The sequence below is a fragment of the Poecilia mexicana genome, unplaced genomic scaffold, assembly GCF_051168715.1.
Source record: "Poecilia mexicana isolate PSO_F unplaced genomic scaffold, ASM5116871v1 scaffold_5, whole genome shotgun sequence".
NCBI classification, from domain to species: domain Eukaryota; kingdom Metazoa; phylum Chordata; class Actinopteri; order Cyprinodontiformes; family Poeciliidae; genus Poecilia; species Poecilia mexicana.
Window position 1 is genome coordinate 3,939,255 of NW_028263374.1, and position 18,268 is coordinate 3,957,522.

At 38.3% G+C, this 18,268-nt stretch overlaps 1 protein-coding gene and 1 long non-coding RNA gene across 4 annotated transcripts in view; both read left to right on the top strand.

Annotated features, from left to right (window-relative positions):
- The first annotated feature begins 4,314 nt into the window (after positions 1 to 4,314).
- plxnb1b (plexin b1b) overlaps positions 4,315 to 18,268 on the top strand; it is a 65,719-nt gene continuing 51,765 nt past the window's right edge. Inside the window, exons 1-2 of one of the 3 annotated variants that reach the window (XM_015005639.2) lie at positions 4,315 to 4,695; positions 18,178 to 18,248. The gene's annotated coding sequence lies outside the window, so the exon portion shown is untranslated. The remainder of the gene's footprint in view (positions 4,696 to 18,177; positions 18,249 to 18,268) is intronic. The other 2 variants (XM_015005640.2, XM_015005642.2) reach the window with 2 other exon arrangements.
- LOC148159592 (uncharacterized) overlaps positions 15,130 to 18,268 on the top strand; it is a 285,054-nt gene continuing 281,915 nt past the window's right edge. Inside the window, exon 1 of the long non-coding RNA XR_015762815.1 lies at positions 15,130 to 15,143. This is a non-coding gene — a long non-coding RNA (uncharacterized LOC148159592). The remainder of the gene's footprint in view (positions 15,144 to 18,268) is intronic.

Sequence of the window (18,268 nt, forward strand, 5' to 3'; positions counted from 1 at the left end):
AAGACAAGAAACACATAATTTTCTTGTATTTACTTTTTATACATTGAGAAATGACTTTTGATTTATAAATCAGTCACTGTCAAATATTAAACTACATATTTTTCTTACTTTTTTACAGAGAAAAATACTTCAACTCTGCTATTGACAGCAAAGAGTGAAAATAATTCTAACACAGTAAATTATTTTTATTTAATTACATAAGATGTATTAATACACTTATACTTCAGATTGAGGTATTTAAAAATACACAAGAAGTAAAATAATAAAACATTCATTTATTATACTGGGAACACTGGTCACAGGCAGGGCTTCAGTCTGCTGGTCTCACTTGGAGAACTCAATGACTTCTGAGATGTCCTGGTTCACAGGCTTTAGCCAAGGATAGAAGAGAAATTATTCAAAAGTGAAATAGAAAATACATATATGTTTCCTTCACATTCAGAAAAAGACATTTTCAGCATGTTGGGCTCTGACTCGAAGCATCTTTATAGCTAAATACCGACATGGTGAAGCTGAGCTGGGAAACAGACTGAAGAACAGCAGCTCCAGCTCTGATCTTGACTGATCTTTCTTCACAAAATCCTCTGGTTTTTAATGAACTTCTCCTCTAACAGCAGTTTTTCATCAGCTCTCTCTCATTAGATAACAGTATGAAAACGTTAGCTGCTACGCTAACAATCAGTGGTTACTTTGGGCCAATTAAGAGTATCACATTTCACAGGTCAGCAAAATGGGAAGTAGGTCAGTAATGCTACAAATTGACTTTGACATCTTTAACATGTACCTGTCCTGTGCAGCATAGTTCCGTGTGTTTCGGTTCAGTTAAAATAACACACACACACACACCCCTACACTCCGACAAATCTAAATCTAAACGTCTGAACACAGATGTTACAAAACGGTAACGGGTTGAGTGCTCTGGTTTTGGTGTTTTTACGTACGTCTTTTGTTTTGCATTGATTGGAAACATTTTTGTGTTTCGTGATGCGCGTGAATGCCTGTCTGTTGCCATGACAACAGTTCTGTGTGGAGTAAAACCTAAATGAGCGAGGAAACACAGAACAGAAGTGGTTTTACATTCTTTTTACACCTGTCTTTCGACATTACTTCCCTTTGTTGTGGTGCACTGCAATCTCCGCAATTTATAAAAGTCCAATAAACTGGACTCCCTCGTTCTGGTTCAGAAAATTTCTAAAAGTAGAGGGGGAGACAGATCCTAGCCTAGTTTTCAGGAGCTGGGAGTTTCCAGCTTATACCCGATAGCTTATAGAACTGGGAGCTTTATAACCAGCTCTCAGTTTTAGACACTGTCTTCCTTTATTTCTTCAAACGTTCCTTTTGGATAAAACTTACAGTTAGACTGGCTTTGAGCAATTTATGTTGTTATACTGCCATAGGCTTATGCTACTGCAGGACAAACTCACCACTTTTCTCTAATTTTTTCTTCTTCTACTCTTCTCCAATTTTTATTTCAACCGTTAACTTTGTTTTCTCTCACCTGGTCTGGCGATCTGATTGGAACCTGGAACATTTCAAAACCATTTGGAGATATGTCATCATTTTAGCAACACGGTTCTCAGGTAGAAATTTCTGTCTGAACTGATATCAGAGGACAGAGTTGCAGTTATGCCACAGTTATAATTGGCTCCATACTTATTTTGCACTATAATGTTTCAAGACTTTACACATAGTTTGTTGCCATGAGTTGGATGTGACTACATCAGATGCTGCATTTCTTCTGCAAGTCCATTGTTGAGAGAGTCTTCTCTTCTGCCATCATCTGTTTGGGGGAGCAGCAATCTGATAGGGAAGGCTGGTTCTGTTCTGGTTCTGGTTCTGTTCTGGGAACGACTGAGGATTCTTTGGAGATGATGACACAAAATTAATAAAATTATGGACAACCCTGACCAACCTCTTCTTGAGTCTGTCTTAGAAAAACAGAGTGCTGTGATACAGACTGCTAGAGGAGATCTTTCCTTCTAATAGCCATCACTAACTACAATAACTTCGGAACATTTTTTAATTAATATGAGCTACAACAACATTCTTTTTCCGCTTTGGGATCAATAAAGTATATTTGAATCTGGATTTGAATTATAACTGCAAATTATCCAGGCGTTATTAGTAGGTTATGGTTATTAGGCTATTAGTCAAAATCCATCAGATGTCAGAGTTAGGCTTAGGAAAATATTAATATACACACCTCACATTTTATTTTTTAATATGATATTCAACCTGCTACCAACATTGCAAATACAAGCAGGAACAGACAATGGCTGCAGGTTAGAGGTGACCGCTTAAATCACCCTCTATCTCAGACTCGTGTTTGACAGAGTTTAGTCGGTGGTTATGAGACAACAGGCAGAGGAAAGAGATTCCCCTCTGCCCCTCTGCTCCACACCTCCCCCCATGCATGCTCCCATCCCTCTGGAAGCCAGCCTCCTGACCCTCCATCCCCCATCACATCCAATCACCGGCCGGCCTCTCTCTTTGCTGAGCGCTTGACGATGAATGGCTCAGTGTTTTTCACAGGGATGTGAATGCAGAGCGTTGCCCTCTGACAGACAGGCTCACTCATTCACACTCCGTTTTTTACTTTCTCCAACTTCTCTCTGCCACCCTGCTATGAATGCTAACTTCCCCCACCCCCTCCCTCTTGTTTCCCAGAATCGCCATTTCTAGACTGCTGTGTGAATTCAGAATAAAAAGAAAAAAGTTTGACTAAAATATGAGGGTTACACCTCGGCCAAATGTTCTCTTTCATTTGGACCTTGTAACCTTTACAATCTAAAGGTTACAGGCTTAGAGACATTTTATGCAAATATTCACTTTATGAAATTTCTTGCAATTTTTAAAAGAACCAAAATTTTATTTCTATTTTTAGGATTCAAAATAAAAAAAGACATAAAAGAAGATAGATTTTTATTTTATTTTTTAAAATCACATAGATGCCAACCTAATGACAAGAAAAACAGACATGAAAACATACTACTGGCATTTTTAGTTTCATTCTTTGTGAACAGTTAGTTTAAATAGTGCACGTAAATATTTTTAATAAAAATTATTTATTATATCTGTAAATAATTAACTGATTCATTTTACGTTTTAGTCAAAGTAATTCAGATTCACTGTGGAAGGTCCAAAGAACCACTTGTTGATATACACTCATCCTTTGTTACATTTGTCCAAACAATCTGACTGATCAAACCGTGTCCCGGAATCAGATGCATGTCTCCAGTCGGCCACTAGGGGGAAGCCGCTTCTCCACCACCGTCTGCTGCTGCATTTCACAATTTCATATTGAACCTCAGTGAGAGCGCATACATGATGCTGTTATGTTTTTTAAGCTACTGCTTGAAAGCCTTTGACTGTGGTGAAAAATGACAGTGAGGTAAAGATGATCAAACTTATTCGCAGAGTTGGAAAGTAACTAGTTACATTTACTCAATTAGATTTACCTGAGTAACTTTTGTGTGTGTGTGTGTGGGGGGGAGGGGGGAGAGTATTTTTAGGAGTATTTTTTTACCAGGCTGTACTTTTTACTTTTACTTGAGTAATTTTATTTTGAAGTATTGCTAGGTTTTAACCAAAAAATTCACCAGACACAGACACACAGCTGCAGTTTTTGTTAAAATTCCATAAGTTTTTTATTGATAGAAACTGATTTGGAAAGTTTATCTTTTGTCTGTCTTTGCTGTTTTTTTGTTACTATATGAATTATTGTCATTTTTATTTTTAAAATACCAAAATTTCCACTTAGCTTTATATTTTGGTCCGTCCAATTAATGTATTTTTTAAACATTAAATGATTGATAATTTGATCCATTATTCAGTACTTGAGCACACTTTTTACCAAATGCTTTTTGACTCTTACTTGGGTAATTTCTTGGATGGGTACTTTTTACATTTACTTCAGTAAATATATGTTGAAGTGCTACTCTTACTTGACTACAATTTTTGGGTCCTCTGCCCGCAGGTGCTTATTCAATTTAACACTTTCAATATTAAACCACAGAACGGGACCTCTTTCTTCCAAGTGATCAATATGATAATGTTTTTTTTTAAATTATTATTATCGTTATTATCAGTTTTATTGTTATTTAAGCGCTAGCTTTCGATATTAGATTATATTTATAAACCTGACAGAATCTGGCGCAAACAGGTTTTTCTGATAATGCGGTCGTTTTTGCCGGCTTACAACCACAACGGGTATATAACATTTCTTCCCCTGAGATGAATTTTATAGCAGCTTGGTTGTAGAGAATCCCATGGGTACCTGAAAGCACCATTGTCCCTTCCCCTCTGCCCATCCCCTTTCGACGCCGGTGGAAATCTGGGCACTCGGAGCAACTCCAAGCATTTCAGGCACCATTCACCGGCTGCGGTAGGGGGTCGAAGCTTGCTGAGGGGGAGCCGGAGGGAACCCGCTTCACTTCGTCAGACTTTCCTCTAAACGCTATACGGAGAAGGAAAGCGGTGTTTTCTTCATGAAGCGCTTTAGTGTGTGAAGCAGAGAAAGTGGTCGGTGCTGGACCGGACTCTGGGATATTCTGTTGTTACTTAGGAGGAAAAAACGCTGCTGGTCTCTGCACACAGCAGCAGCCACACTGGACAGTTTGAGGGAACTACTGGAACTTGACCTGAGCTGGAATAAAGAAGCATTATTAGTCAGGAGAAAGTTGAACTCAGAGTAAGGTGAGTGGCTGGCTGTGTGTGTGCGTGTGTGTGTGTGTGTGTGTGTGTGTTGAATTAACCCCGCGCTCCTCTCAACTGTGTGTGTATTTTAGGCATCAATTAACAAAACAACCTTCCGTGTTTTCCCACTTGTTTCCCAGCATGAACCACGTGCTGTTTTTGATATTTTCGTTGAAGATGTTGGCCTTTCTTTGGTTTGTATTTTACAACAGAACGTCTGCTAAGCACCCAATGCAGGGCCGGAGCTAGCAATTTGGGTGCCCAAAACCCAAATGCTTTGTGGTGCTCATGTTGAGCCATTCGGTGTTGGAAAAACCAAAGAAACCAGATTTTAAGTGGTACTAAAAGGAGGAAACAAATAAAGTCCATTGAATGAACCGTAGCAAAGGGAAGTTTGACACAGAACTAGGACTCGTCCTGTGTAGTGATGTTAGAATATCACTCATTTTTGTTCTGATTTCACGTGTTTGATGCAAACCAAGAAAACCGAACAAACAGGTCTGAATTTACCACCTGAGGGAGAATAGCATCGCTCCAGGGATTAATCTTTTTCTCAAATAAAAACGTTACTTTTGTATATCACTGCACTTCATATAGTTTAAATTTTAATATGCTGTAATGAAAGTCAAGTTTATTAGGATGGAACATTTTACAAAACGTAATTCAAAGTGCTTTACATGATAAAAACACAACTCAATAAATAAACCAAACAGAAATATTACATTACAATGGCAGAAAAAGCTGAAATAATGAAAAAGCAATAAGAAGTTGTCATCCAGATCAGAATTAATCAATGTCCCATTTATTATTATTAATCAGATATTAATAATAATCTCTGATTAATGACAGAGATTTTTTTTAAGGGTCTTTTCATAGATGTCATCATACAGGCTGTTGTAAGCATGATACGTGGGGCAGACGGGTGTGATTCCTACAATAACGGGCAGTTATTTTGGGTTAGTGCTAGCCTAGATGCTATCATTACTATTTCAGCTAGTTTTAGTTTTTTAGCTAATTATAGCTTTCACATGAGTTTTCTTCACCCTGCATGGAGTATTTTACTGTGGGTCAACTTGCTAATGATAGTCTAGATGCTATCATTAGTATGTCACTTGCTTTAGCTTTTTAGCTCACTTTAATTTAATTAAAGAAGAATTCCTTCTGTCATTTAAATTCTGATGCTAAAAATGACAAATTTGTGCCATTGTTTCGCTCCAGTTGGGGGCCACAACATGGTTACAAGAGCCATGAAGGGTCCTCGGACCACACTTTGGAAACCACTGAATTAGATAATTGTTTCATTTTAAGACATATTATTATTATTTGTTGCTATTTTGATAGAGAAAATGTCATATTGCAATTACAAACAACACTTTTCAACTGAATGAAAAGAACCATAACATGTCTGTCACCTAACCACTAAAAGTCAGAAGTCAGGTAGTTTTTTGTTTTTTTTAATAAAGCATTTCTTTGTATTGATCACAAACTTCAAAATGTTTCACTGCAAAGAGGGAAATGAAATTCGTCTTGTGAAATGCTGTGTTCTTTTGAAGCTAAAGCCCAGGATGAAACATGTTTGGGATGTTTAAATACAGGCAGCGTCCCTTGAGGACAGGATGTTTTCAACCAGAATCGGTCTTTCTTTCTTTGAGACGGTATTATGAGGATGTGCATCGTCCTCTGTGATTGGGTGAACAAACTACTTTCAGCTGCCGGTTGTTGCTTTTGTGTGAACAAACCACTCTGGTGGTTCTGGTTCTAAACCACTTATTGTCAAAATACAAAGCAAATGATGAAGGCCTCCATTACAATAATCTCCAAATAGCCATAGATGTGATTTCGGGCACCTGTTTTTTATTTTTTTTTATTTTATTTTATATCCAGAGTGAGGTCAGGTTTATGAACATGTTATATCTGCTGTTTGGACCGTGCTTGAGCTCCACATGCCAAAGGTATTGTTCAGGAATTTAATAATGAAAACCAAATTTAAGGAAGCTATTGTTGTGTCCCAGCAGTTTTCTCCTCTTGTTCCATTATTTACTCCATCAAAAATATTTAGGAATTACAAAGGTAATGTAATATTTTCTCACATGTATGAGTCAGTTCGTCCTTTTAAAACATGAATGACAAAACATGAGTGCACTGACTGATACAGTTGGGGCCGGTCGTTTTATTATTCATTGCTAGATCTACATAGATGTTTAGTAATAATTCTCATAGATTTAATTAACTCTTATAAGCTGCTTGTGGGTCAGACAGACTAACTGCATTTTATTGTTGAAATTCAATACAGACACAAACTTTTTACACTTAACTACAACAAAGATGTTCCTATCATCTTACATGCATCAGGATAACAGAAAATATGGTTGCTTTTTGCCTTTTAACTTTAAAATAAAATTTTTAAAGAAAAAAGTAACACCCATTATGAGAAAACCAGTCAATTGAAAAAGTACGTTTCTATTCAATATATAAGAAAACATTTACATTTATCTTTAAATTTACCTGTAAGGTTTTATTAATTTTTTTTGTTTGTACTTGTATGAATATTTTTAATATGTCAATATCAAACAAATATTGTTTTTCCAAATATGATTATTTGTGGTTTTTCTAGGTTGACAACGTGAAAAGGCAGAGACTATTAGTTCTCTACACTGAGAGTTGGTTTGTAACTAACTAGTTACATTTACTCACTTCCATTTACTTGAGTAACATTTTTGAAAAAGTGTACTTTTAGGAGTATTTTTTACTACATTGTCCACTTGGGTAATTTTATTATGAAGTATTATGAAGTATCGTTAGTTTTACTTGAGTAAATTTATCCTCTACCCACTGCAACTTCACTACATAAGAACAAACATGTTTTAATCAGAAATTCACCAGACACAGACACACACATGCAGTTTTTAAAGTTTCATTAGTTTATTTATTGAAAGAAACTGATTTGGAAAATATTTATTTCGCCTGATTTTATTTTTTGTTACTTATATGAATTATTTTTGGTCCGTGAAATGCCAAAACGTCCACTTAACTTTATTTTTTGGTCCGTCTGATTTTGTAATTTTTAAATATTAAATGATAATTTGATCAGTTACTCAGTACTTTAGTAGACATTTTACCGAATACTTTTTTTACTCTTACTTTACTAACTTCTTGGACGGCTACCTTTTACTTTTACTTGAGTACAATCTTTGGCGACTCTGCCCACCTCTGTCTACACTAAACAATAACCCGCTCGTGAATTGTCAGTGAAGGTGTGAAATGTGATGAAGGGTGTCGGCAGCTGCACGGATGTCGCAGAGCCTTTTCATCACCGCGCTGCTTTCCACAAACAAACCAGTCTATGCAAACTCTACTCACCTGGTCTCTCCAACACAAGCAAGGCCACACGTTATTTGAGAGTGCAAGAGAACATGGGGATGGTGGCGCCATGCTTGTGCCTGCTTCAGCTTCTGATCACCAGTGTGCTGATATCGTCATTGTTGGAAAATGACTCTGCTTCTCGGATGTTGGGATTTCATGAAGACTCTTTTTGTGTCTATATGGGCTGGAGACAAAGAGTCTGGAAATCTTTAGAGTCGGGGTGCACCGATTGCAGTTTTCTGGCCGAGTTCAGGTATTAGTTGAGCTTTCGAGATGCTAATATGCTGCCACCATTAGCGGTGCAATTCTAGAATCTAAAATAAGATGGGCACCGCCCGCCTTGCAATGCTCTATAGAGTGAATGGGTAAAGAAGATGAGTGGAAGGTCTTTTCTTGTTCACTGCCTGTGTTGAGGTCTTTAACCTCGTCAGGTCTCCAAAACTGATCTAAATTAGCTGTTGCCTAGGAACAACCGTACCTGGAGCTACTTTTTCCGGCGTTGTCAGAAGAGTACGTGGTGATTCAGGTTGCAGGTGTGAAAATTTGCTAACGCCTTAAAGTTAACCATTCTTTGGACTAAAGCAGCATAACTGAACTCTTCCTGTTCTTTTGTGCCATAAAATGAGACGCAGATATTCAGCGGTAATCAGACATAATCCCTGCCACTGGGCCTTTGCAGGAACTGGAAACTCAACCTAGTAGACGGCCATTAATCTCCAAGTCTCCTGCCTAACCAAAACAGGCCATATGCCAGGTAATGGAACCCCCGCTGTGACAATAACAGCCTAATAATAAGAAATAATCAAACAGTAAGTGTGCTCTGCTCAACTCCCACAGTCTGACTACTGGTATTTATTACTCTGCTTAGTGTACTTTTTTTTTTTCACCTGATGTTCAGGTTGCCAAGACGGCAGAGGAGGTGTTGAGGATTTCCTTTGAAAACAGGGAGACTGATGATAACTCCCCCAGTGGAAATAAAGCAACCCAGATGCACGCTCTGCTGCTGTGGAATGTGGAGGAGATTTGAGATCTTTGAAAGATCAAGTGCTCTGTGAGCATGTGAATTATTAACTCACAAGGGCCTGCTGTATGCTCCCACGCCTTGATGGTCATGGTGTCTAAGTGTTGGCAGCGCGTTCTCCAGAAAGCAGCAGGTGCGGTTGTGTAAAGCTGGCGCTGAAACGGGTTTGAAGAGCTTCGTCTCCGGAAGAACTGAACCACGTTGTGTCCACGTTTTAGAGGTTGAGTGGGAATGAATAAATGTCTCAGAGTGCATGTACTAAACTAGGTCGGTGTACTTTTGGTTTCAAGAAGCGGTTTGTTTGATGTTTTTGATCATTTGGAAGAACAGTCAGCACTGCTGTCAGCACTGCAAAAAACGCAAAATCAGTGCAAATATCTTAGTAAACAAAACTAACTCGCAGGTAGTTTTTCAGTCAATAATTCCTTAATATTGATGAAAAAGATCTAGTTCCATTGACAGATTATTTCACTTATAACAAGACATTTTTCCTATAAGTAAAATAATTTCCCAGTGGAACTGGAACCACTCTCTGTGCTGCTCACTGTTGATATGAAATCCGAAAGTGACGGCGAAATTTCCTGAAATGACTTGAATTCTCCTTTACTGGTGTATGAATAGCCCTGGATAAAACTGAAACTGGTGAAACTGTGAAAGTGACTTAAACACCAAACCCTTTTTGCTCTGAGAACAGAGTACATGGTTCAAGTCAAGCAGTGGTTCTGAGAAACGTCCACACCTCTGTCAAACCGCCAGGCGCTCAGGATGAAAAAAAAAAAAAAAGACACTGTGAGGAATCATCTTGAAGCAAAAAGAAATGAAAAATCTCGCTAGAAGTTTGTCATCTTGATTTTATCTGTAACTCGGCGCTGAGCATTGCTTTCTTCCTTATTGCTCTGGTTCATAAGCAATAAGCTGCACAAAGCTGCAGACTCTGTTCTCTGTGTTGTTTTGAAGCCGGTTTTTAGGCAGAATCCTTCAAGTCAAGCTCTAATCCGCTCTTCTGTTTTACAGTAGGGTCTAATCTTAATCCAGTTTTAATTGAGCCTAATTAGACCTCGGATTAGGACAAGATTAAAGCTGCTGTTATCTTCCGCTTTACATCTTACATGGAACCTATCTCCATGTAAGACTGAGCAAAGCTGGGGAAGAACCATTTACCATTTGACATTTTGCTTTTTTGTGATATTCCAAAAGAACTCCTCTGCCATTGTTTTTTTTTTATTGGCAATGAGTAAGTTATCGCAATAAATGATGATAATGTTTAATTTGAGGTCATTTTCAAGTAATATAATGGTAATGGCAACCTCTTTTAGACCACATGTACAATAAGCTCTGTTGATGACAATACTAACTGATTATGACTGCATCACAAGTAAAAACGCAGCGAGCCAGAGAGAGACTCTTGAAGTTTCTCAGAACGATATATATAAATGGAGATGAGAGGTAACATTACAGACTTACAGTAAATATAGTTCTGTTTAACCTGACTGAGCTTAAACAAAGGAATACATTCATCTGACAAAGTTCCTGAATTTACCTTTAGAGGAAATTATAGATGTTTGGAGAAGCTTACAGACATTATTCAAATAATTCAGTTTTACATAAAGTTCATTCAAGGATCAACACATTGTTTTTAAATTTTTTAAAGAAATGCTTAGGAAAAAATGCAGACTATACACAATGTGCCGAACCATAATCCTCTCTGTCAATAAATCTGAACAGAAAACAGAATGACATTTACTGAACAAAGAAAAAATCAAGGTGAAAAAGAAAAAAACACATCATCGAATATGTGGCAACAAAATCATATAAAACTGAGGATTTTAGGAGGAAATTAGTCCATTTTAGTATTTAGTCCTCAATTTTTTTACTGAGACAAATTTAAACTACAGACATGCAAACTGAAGTCAGCACATTTTTACTGGTGTGTGTTTTGCCTTCATGCACCTGCATGTAGCTCTGCAGCCTGCACAGAGAATGCAGATAAAACTGTTTGGATGTTTTCGGCTGGGTTTATTTTAGAATTTTCTTTCCAGAGGCTACATTGTCTGTGCACGGTCAACTTTAGAAGGGAGTGGGTGTGGGGAGATGACGAGGGAAAGCAGCCCCTTCTCCTTTGTTTCTTTTGTTGTGGAGGAGGCTGAAAAGAACCGGCCGCTGAAGGAGCGCCACGTTAGGTGAAGGTTATGGATCCGTGTGGAGAGAGACTGAGGTGAGGAGCTGATGTTGACGTATTTAATAGGCCTGTCACGATGACAAATTTTACTGGACGAGAAATTGTCCCGGATGTTATCGCGATAAACGATAAAGTTGTTGTTTTGAGACCATTTTTAAGATAAACAAACTTTAAATCCTAAAGAGCATTTAACAACTGGAACCGGAAGACATTTTAAATATTCAAAATAAAAATAACAAAATAAATTATGAAGTTTCTGTAAACAAAATTATCTTTAAAGGAAAAAAAAAAACAGACTATTTGAGACCAAAGCACCAAACTGAAGAGTTTTATCACCCAGTTTTTGGTAGAAAGCAAGAAAAACGATAAATCATGCAAAAGGAAATGATTGCGTTTGTTTTAATTTATCATTCGATTAATTGATTAATTGATTTTTTGATTATTGTGACAGGCCTAAACAATGAGGACGAATGAGAGAGGGGTTATTTAAATATTCGGAGAGTGAAAAGAGAGGGAGAAAATGGCATAGTGGGCGAGCAAGAGTACACAATGAATCCAATAGTAACTAGACTTAAGATACATAATTAAACCACAGTAACAAAGAATAGCTAGACATAAGAAATAAACTAGAATCACTAAGAAAGAACTGAACTAACAAATACAGAAACGGGATTGGTCTGATGAAAATAAGAAACTGAAGAAAATGGAAATAAACAAACCCTGAAACAACTCAGGATCCTGACAGGCGGGGTGGAGGATGGGTGGGGTGAGGATGGGAAACTGTCGGTCAGTGGGAAAACGGCTGGTGTTTCCTTCAGTCTCCTCAGAGAAAGCACAGGTGAGTGGGTGTGGCTGCAGAGGTAATGTTCGCCGTCTATTTGTTTCCCAGGCGGCATCATCCAATCCGCGTCAGCTTAGTGAAACCAACGCTGCAACCGGAGGGTTTGTTACTGGATTTGGATCATTGTAATTACAGCGCTGATTGTTGACGGTAGGATTGTCATTAATCCTGGATTTGAATTTCTGAGAATGGTTTTGGGAGGCCTTCGTGAAACTAAACCGTCTCCAGCTGACATCAGCTCGCTGGTTCTGGCTTTTTTACCCAGAGGCGGTGATATGAGAGGTAGCAGTGTACTGTGGTGACACCGGGAAGGTGTTTTTTTTTTTTTTTTTCTTTTTCCTCTTGGTCATACAAGCATGAATGTGTGTGGTTTTTCATGGCCAGAGGAGAGGCATGAAAAGCAGCGTTTTGAAATGCAGCCAGTTAGATGTCGTCCAGTGGCAACCATGAAAGCTCCTGGAGAAGAGTGAGCACTCAGTTTCCCTAGAAACGCCCTTTTTCTCTAGACAGCACGCTCTAATTTGACTCCCCTCACACACCCTACACCCCTTTCCTTTAAATGCTTTGGGGGGAGGACTCCTTTTATAAGGAAAAGAGGAGAGTTTCTATGGAGGGCAAAAAAAAAAAAAGCCGAATGTTTGAAAGGCATATAAGTTTAGACCAGCTGGTGGGCTCCACAATGACCCAGCAGTCAGCCACGGTGCCTAAGACTGCCCTACCTAGCTTAAAGTATGCAGCCTTGTGGTCAGAGTTGGGTAGTAACCAGTAACATTCACTCAGTTACATTCACTTCAGCAACCCTTTTGAAAAAAAGGTACTTTTAGGAGTATTTTTACTACGCTGTACTTTTCACTTTTACTTTAATTTTATTATGAAGTATCTCTGCTCTTACTTGAGGAAAATTTCTGGATTCTCTACCCACTGAATTAATTTAATCAGTTACTCAGTATTTGTGTCGTCTTTTTTACTAAATACGTTTTTTACTCTTACTTGAATAATTTCTTGGACGGCTACGTTTTACTTTTACTTGAGTAAAAATATGTTGAAGTAGTGCTACTCGAGTACAATTCTTTTGGATTCTCTACTCAGCTCTGCTTTTGGTTGCGGGAAAAACGACAAATGTCTCAGGAGCTTTTTTCAGCCTGTAGTAATGTTATGAAGTGGTGAAAATAAACTTTACTCAACTGGTGGCTTGCAATATTAAATATCTTTGTACTTTGTATCAAAGTTGGAGCTAGTGGCTCCCACAGGTCATCAAAGCTGGTCTCCTGGTAGCTCCTTTGATGGCCCGTTGGAGCCGCTAACTCCACTACTTTGTTGGGAAGCGATCTCACATTTTCCATGATGAGGGAAAATGGATGACGGGTCCATCCCCCGGTCATGATGCCCGATATCTGTACGTCTTCCTTCTCAGCTCACGGGGAATATTGGGTCACTCGGTGGGAGGCGGTATAGTGGAGCTACTGAGAGCTAGCATACCTGGTGTAAACAGTAGTCACTGTGAATAACATAAAAAATAGAGGTTAAAAAACAACAGCTCTCCAGAGGATAGTCATCTCAATTTTGAACAGAATAGTGGAGAGCACAGAAAGGCATGTAAAATAAGATTTAAAAACACAAGAAAATGTTTGCTGAAAGCTGAGAGCTGCTGAAACGGGCTGCCAGTTTGAACGGTGCCAGAACACAAAGAACAGGCTGGGTCAGATACAGTTCACCATGTTTGGACCCCGCCCTGAAGAACCAGGGCTTCCCCCAGAAAACCTGCTAAGCCCTGTGGGGGTTCACCAACGCCCCAATGGGTTTTTGTAAAAAAAAAAAAAAATAAATAAATAAAAAATTAAAAGTTGACATGAAATGAGAAAATATGACAAGGTAATTATATGCTATGGTAAGACATTGTTGACAATACTCAAAGCTGCAGTCTATAACTTTTACAATAATTCTGTTTTTTGTTTTTTTTGCACGTTACAACTGTCACAGTATGGGATAAGATCTGTTAAAAAAAAGGTTGATAGTTTTGTTAATAGGCTTGCGGTTTCTTTCATTTCCTTGAGAAAATCCTTTCTTGGAGAGAGTTTTTACTTGGTAAATAGTTTGCTCTGTTCCATACGTTCACTGTTTATACCCCAGTAAAAGACAATGTACATTTTTGTTTACACTGATATTTACTGGCTATGGTGGACAAAAGCCACCTGCGAACAACTAAAAGGATCCTGTATATGTTGGGTATAAAGGATCAGATTACCCTACATCAGAGTTCTGCCTGCAAAATAACCATATTAATTACAGGGGTGTAAACAGACGATGTGTTTTTTTGTTGGATTAACATACAAACTTCCAGAAATCTGCAAAACAGTCGAAACACTGAGTTCCTTTAAATCTAGACTATAAACCCATATGTTCAGAGTTGCTTCTGAACCATGATAAATGAAACACTGACCAACATATTTTATGTGTATGATTTTTGGTGATGGCACTCGTCAAAATGTGACGTTTGTTCAGTTGTTAACTGCTTCTGCTTTTATTATGTGAAGCACCTTGAACCGCCTCGCTGCTGAAATGTGCCACACAAATGAACATGACTGACTGATAATAAAGCTTTATGATAAACTAGACAAACTCTAAATGTCGGCTCACGTTGTTGTTTATGCCGTATGCCATCGATATCATCATTGCGGCTCTACATCTACCCCCACAGTAGCACAGGCTTACTGTGCTCAGTATTGATTACTACAATAATCCCATGACCTAATACCCAACATAGTAGAGGATAATTAAAAGTGGCCTGATTTACATTTGTACCCAGTGAACAAGCACGATTTATGCAGCTAAAGGCATTAACTGTTTATTTGTGTGGGGTTTTGCTGATCCCGCCAGTCACCACACCATCTTCACATCTACTATCCATCTTTAAAGGTTATGCATGCTTCATAAACACTACATGCCACTGCTAAGAAGATGCAAGTAGAAGAAAGGACCTATAGAGGAGAACACCTCAGAGACATGATTGAGCAGGATGGTTTGGTAGAACTTGCCTGGGCTGAGTCCTGATAGAAGATCGTTGGGATGAATTAGTGTGAAAATGACTCCAGTGCCAGAGCTCAGTAACTCTCCTGGAGGAGTGATCTTGCCTTAGACACACTTCATGAGCTTCTTCCTAAAGGAAGCCGCAGTAATGTCTTTTAATTAAGAATGGGATGTCATTCAAGTTCACGTGACAAAATACTATTGGCATTATAGTTTAGCAACACACATGTTTGGGGGAAATGGTAATTTAGGCTTGAGGGATCTGAATTGAATGAAACCCAGGTTCAGATGGTGCCAAACCTTTTGGTTGAAGTGGGTTAAAAGATGAAACAGAAAACCCCGATTCACTTCCCACCAAGTGCATATTTTGGGTATCTGAAGAAAGGAAAACTTCACATTTCTGTAGTTTAATTACAGAGCAGCTTTGCCTGAAGGCACATTCTCGCTGTTGATTTCAAAAAGGACGGCTCGGTAAGCGAGGAAACTGTGGCATTGTTGGTATCTGTGGCCTCGGGCGTGTGAGGGTTCCAAAGCCGCCGGGCAGACAAAAAAAAGATTTCAGTAAAAATGAAAAAGGCACTCGAGGTTCCTGAGGCGGTGCTGACCAAATCAAGAGTAAACCATGATTTGATTGTTCTGTCTTCCACACCTAGTGGTGGATCACATCTGCTTTCTACATGTAGCTGTGTGTAAAACGTCCTGGGTTAAAGGAAACCACTTCAATACTAATGATAGAATTTGCTCATGTTTTCAAATGAAGTACTTTTTAATCTATTGGATAATTATCTTCCACCCTTTTTGTTGTTGTTTCACCAGATGAACCATCATCTGATGTGGATTTTAACCTTGATTAGAAACAACTGATTGGTTAAGAAAACATCATATATGCCATTTACATGAACCGATTCACAGCAGTGCTCTTTTTCTTGGTAGTCAAAGCATTTCTGATAAATGTTAAATATAGTTATATTTTTAAAGTTTAGAATACATCCACATCTACAGGTAATCGCATATTGCTATGACTTTTTGTCATAATTCCACTGATTGGTTCTGAGCCTAGTTTGGGTCATTTGATTACTATGAAATATGAAGTTCAGTTGTTGAATATGCTTATTAATGTGACCGCAAGTGATTTAGTTCTTGCAGAGATTAAACTGAAATCTGGCACTGGTTTAGAAGTAGTAGTACTAGTAGTAATATTAGTTGTTGTTGCATGTTGTTTTTAAAGGTACAGTGCATCTGGAAACTGTTCACGGCGGTTCACTTTTCCCTCATATTGTCTTTCTGCCTCTTTCCCCCTCCAGACTATAAACCTAACATCCCATAATGGTCATTATTTTTATTTATCTATAGATTTTTGCAATTGCAATGGAAAAAAAAAAAAAAAAAAAAAAATATATATATATATATATATATATATATATATATATATATATATATATATATATATATATATATATATATATATATATATATATATATATATATATATATATATATATATATATATATATATATATATATATATATATTCACAACCTTTTGCTAAATGTTGATGCACCTTTGGCACCAAGTACAGTCTCTGCTGTTTGAGTTTAAAGCAGGTTTTTACTGTACAGTGCTGCTTCCATCTTTACCTTTATGCTATCCTGACTAGTCCGCCAGGTCCTGTCACTGAAAACCATTCCAACAGCATGATGCTGCCTCTGCTGTGCTTCACTGTATCCACCCAATGAAGAGTTCAGCCGTCTTCTCGTCAGACCAGGGGGTTTTCTTTTCTTCTGCATTAAGAGTCCTACAGCCACCTTTTGGCATCAGGTTAAATCTTGAGGTTAGAAATACAGAAAACATGAAAACCATGTGAATAGTGATGAAATCATGCCTGCCAGAAGGCCGTCGGTAACTTTCATGTAGTTTCTTTTCAAACAGCCGACCTAGTGGACATACAGAGTAGCTTCAGTGGAACAAAGAAGCAGCTACAGGACCCTAGAAAAAAACAAAACAAAACAAAGAAAACCCGTCCAACCAGTTCAATTCTATAGAGTGAACTGGGTTTTACAGTAACACTTCATTTAGAGAAGTGTGCATAAGACTGACGTCGCACTGTAACATGACATGACATCTGTCATGAACATGAAGGAGTCTTCATGAATGTCTGACTGCTGTCATGAAGTGTCATTCTGTAAATAATAACACTTTACTCAATTAAACGTAGACTCTTTTAATACAACTTTACATAATATGTTATCATTTACTAAATAATGCTGATTCTCTTTTAATGGCCTTTTAATGCCACTTTGCATTAAAATGTCATTATTTACTAACACTTCATGGCACCAGTTATAAACATTGATGAAGACTCCTTCATGTTTATGACAGTGTCATGTCCGTCTAATGCACACCCCTTCAAATGTTTTCTGAGATGCATTTTAGACTAATAGGTGGAACAGCATTGTGTTGATTAAGACAGGAACTGAAACATTTTACGGTTTTAAAACAAAACTAGAAAAAAAACAAGGTGGATCTCCTTTGTGTCTGTTTGAGGTCATTTGTAAACCCGAACACGGTGGATTGTGCAAAATCATCCCTAAAACTGGCGCTTCCTGGACAAACTGTAGCTCTTTCTCAGCATCTTAATAAGATTGGAGGGATAACCTCCGGACAAACAAGCAAACTCAATCACCCGCTGCCGCATCAGGCTCGGATAAACTCCGCTCAATCCGCCTCCCAGCGGGGAGAGAGGCTTTTTAGAAGGGAGGACAGCTGTGAGGAGGCTTCCTCCACTCAGTCCTCCACCTGAAGCTTCGGCACTGACTCACTCACACACACACACACACAAAAGTTTCTGCAGATACCAAACTATATCATGTTTTATCACGCACACTTCCTTCACAGGAAATTCAAACTCGGTTTTGGACGGAGCTAAAAAGTTTGAGCCTGAACTGAACTGGTCTTCTTAACGTTGTGTGTGTGTGTGGGGGGGGAGTGAATGGCCACAGTAGCTTTTAAAGAGATGTTTGTTCTATTATCTAACTCGGTGCATTTTTTCAGGTTTTGACAAAACAAAATGGCAGCCATGGACGGATCTGGAATGGCAGTAAAGGGGCACTGAGCGTCCGGAGGTAGGAAACCCAACTCCAGC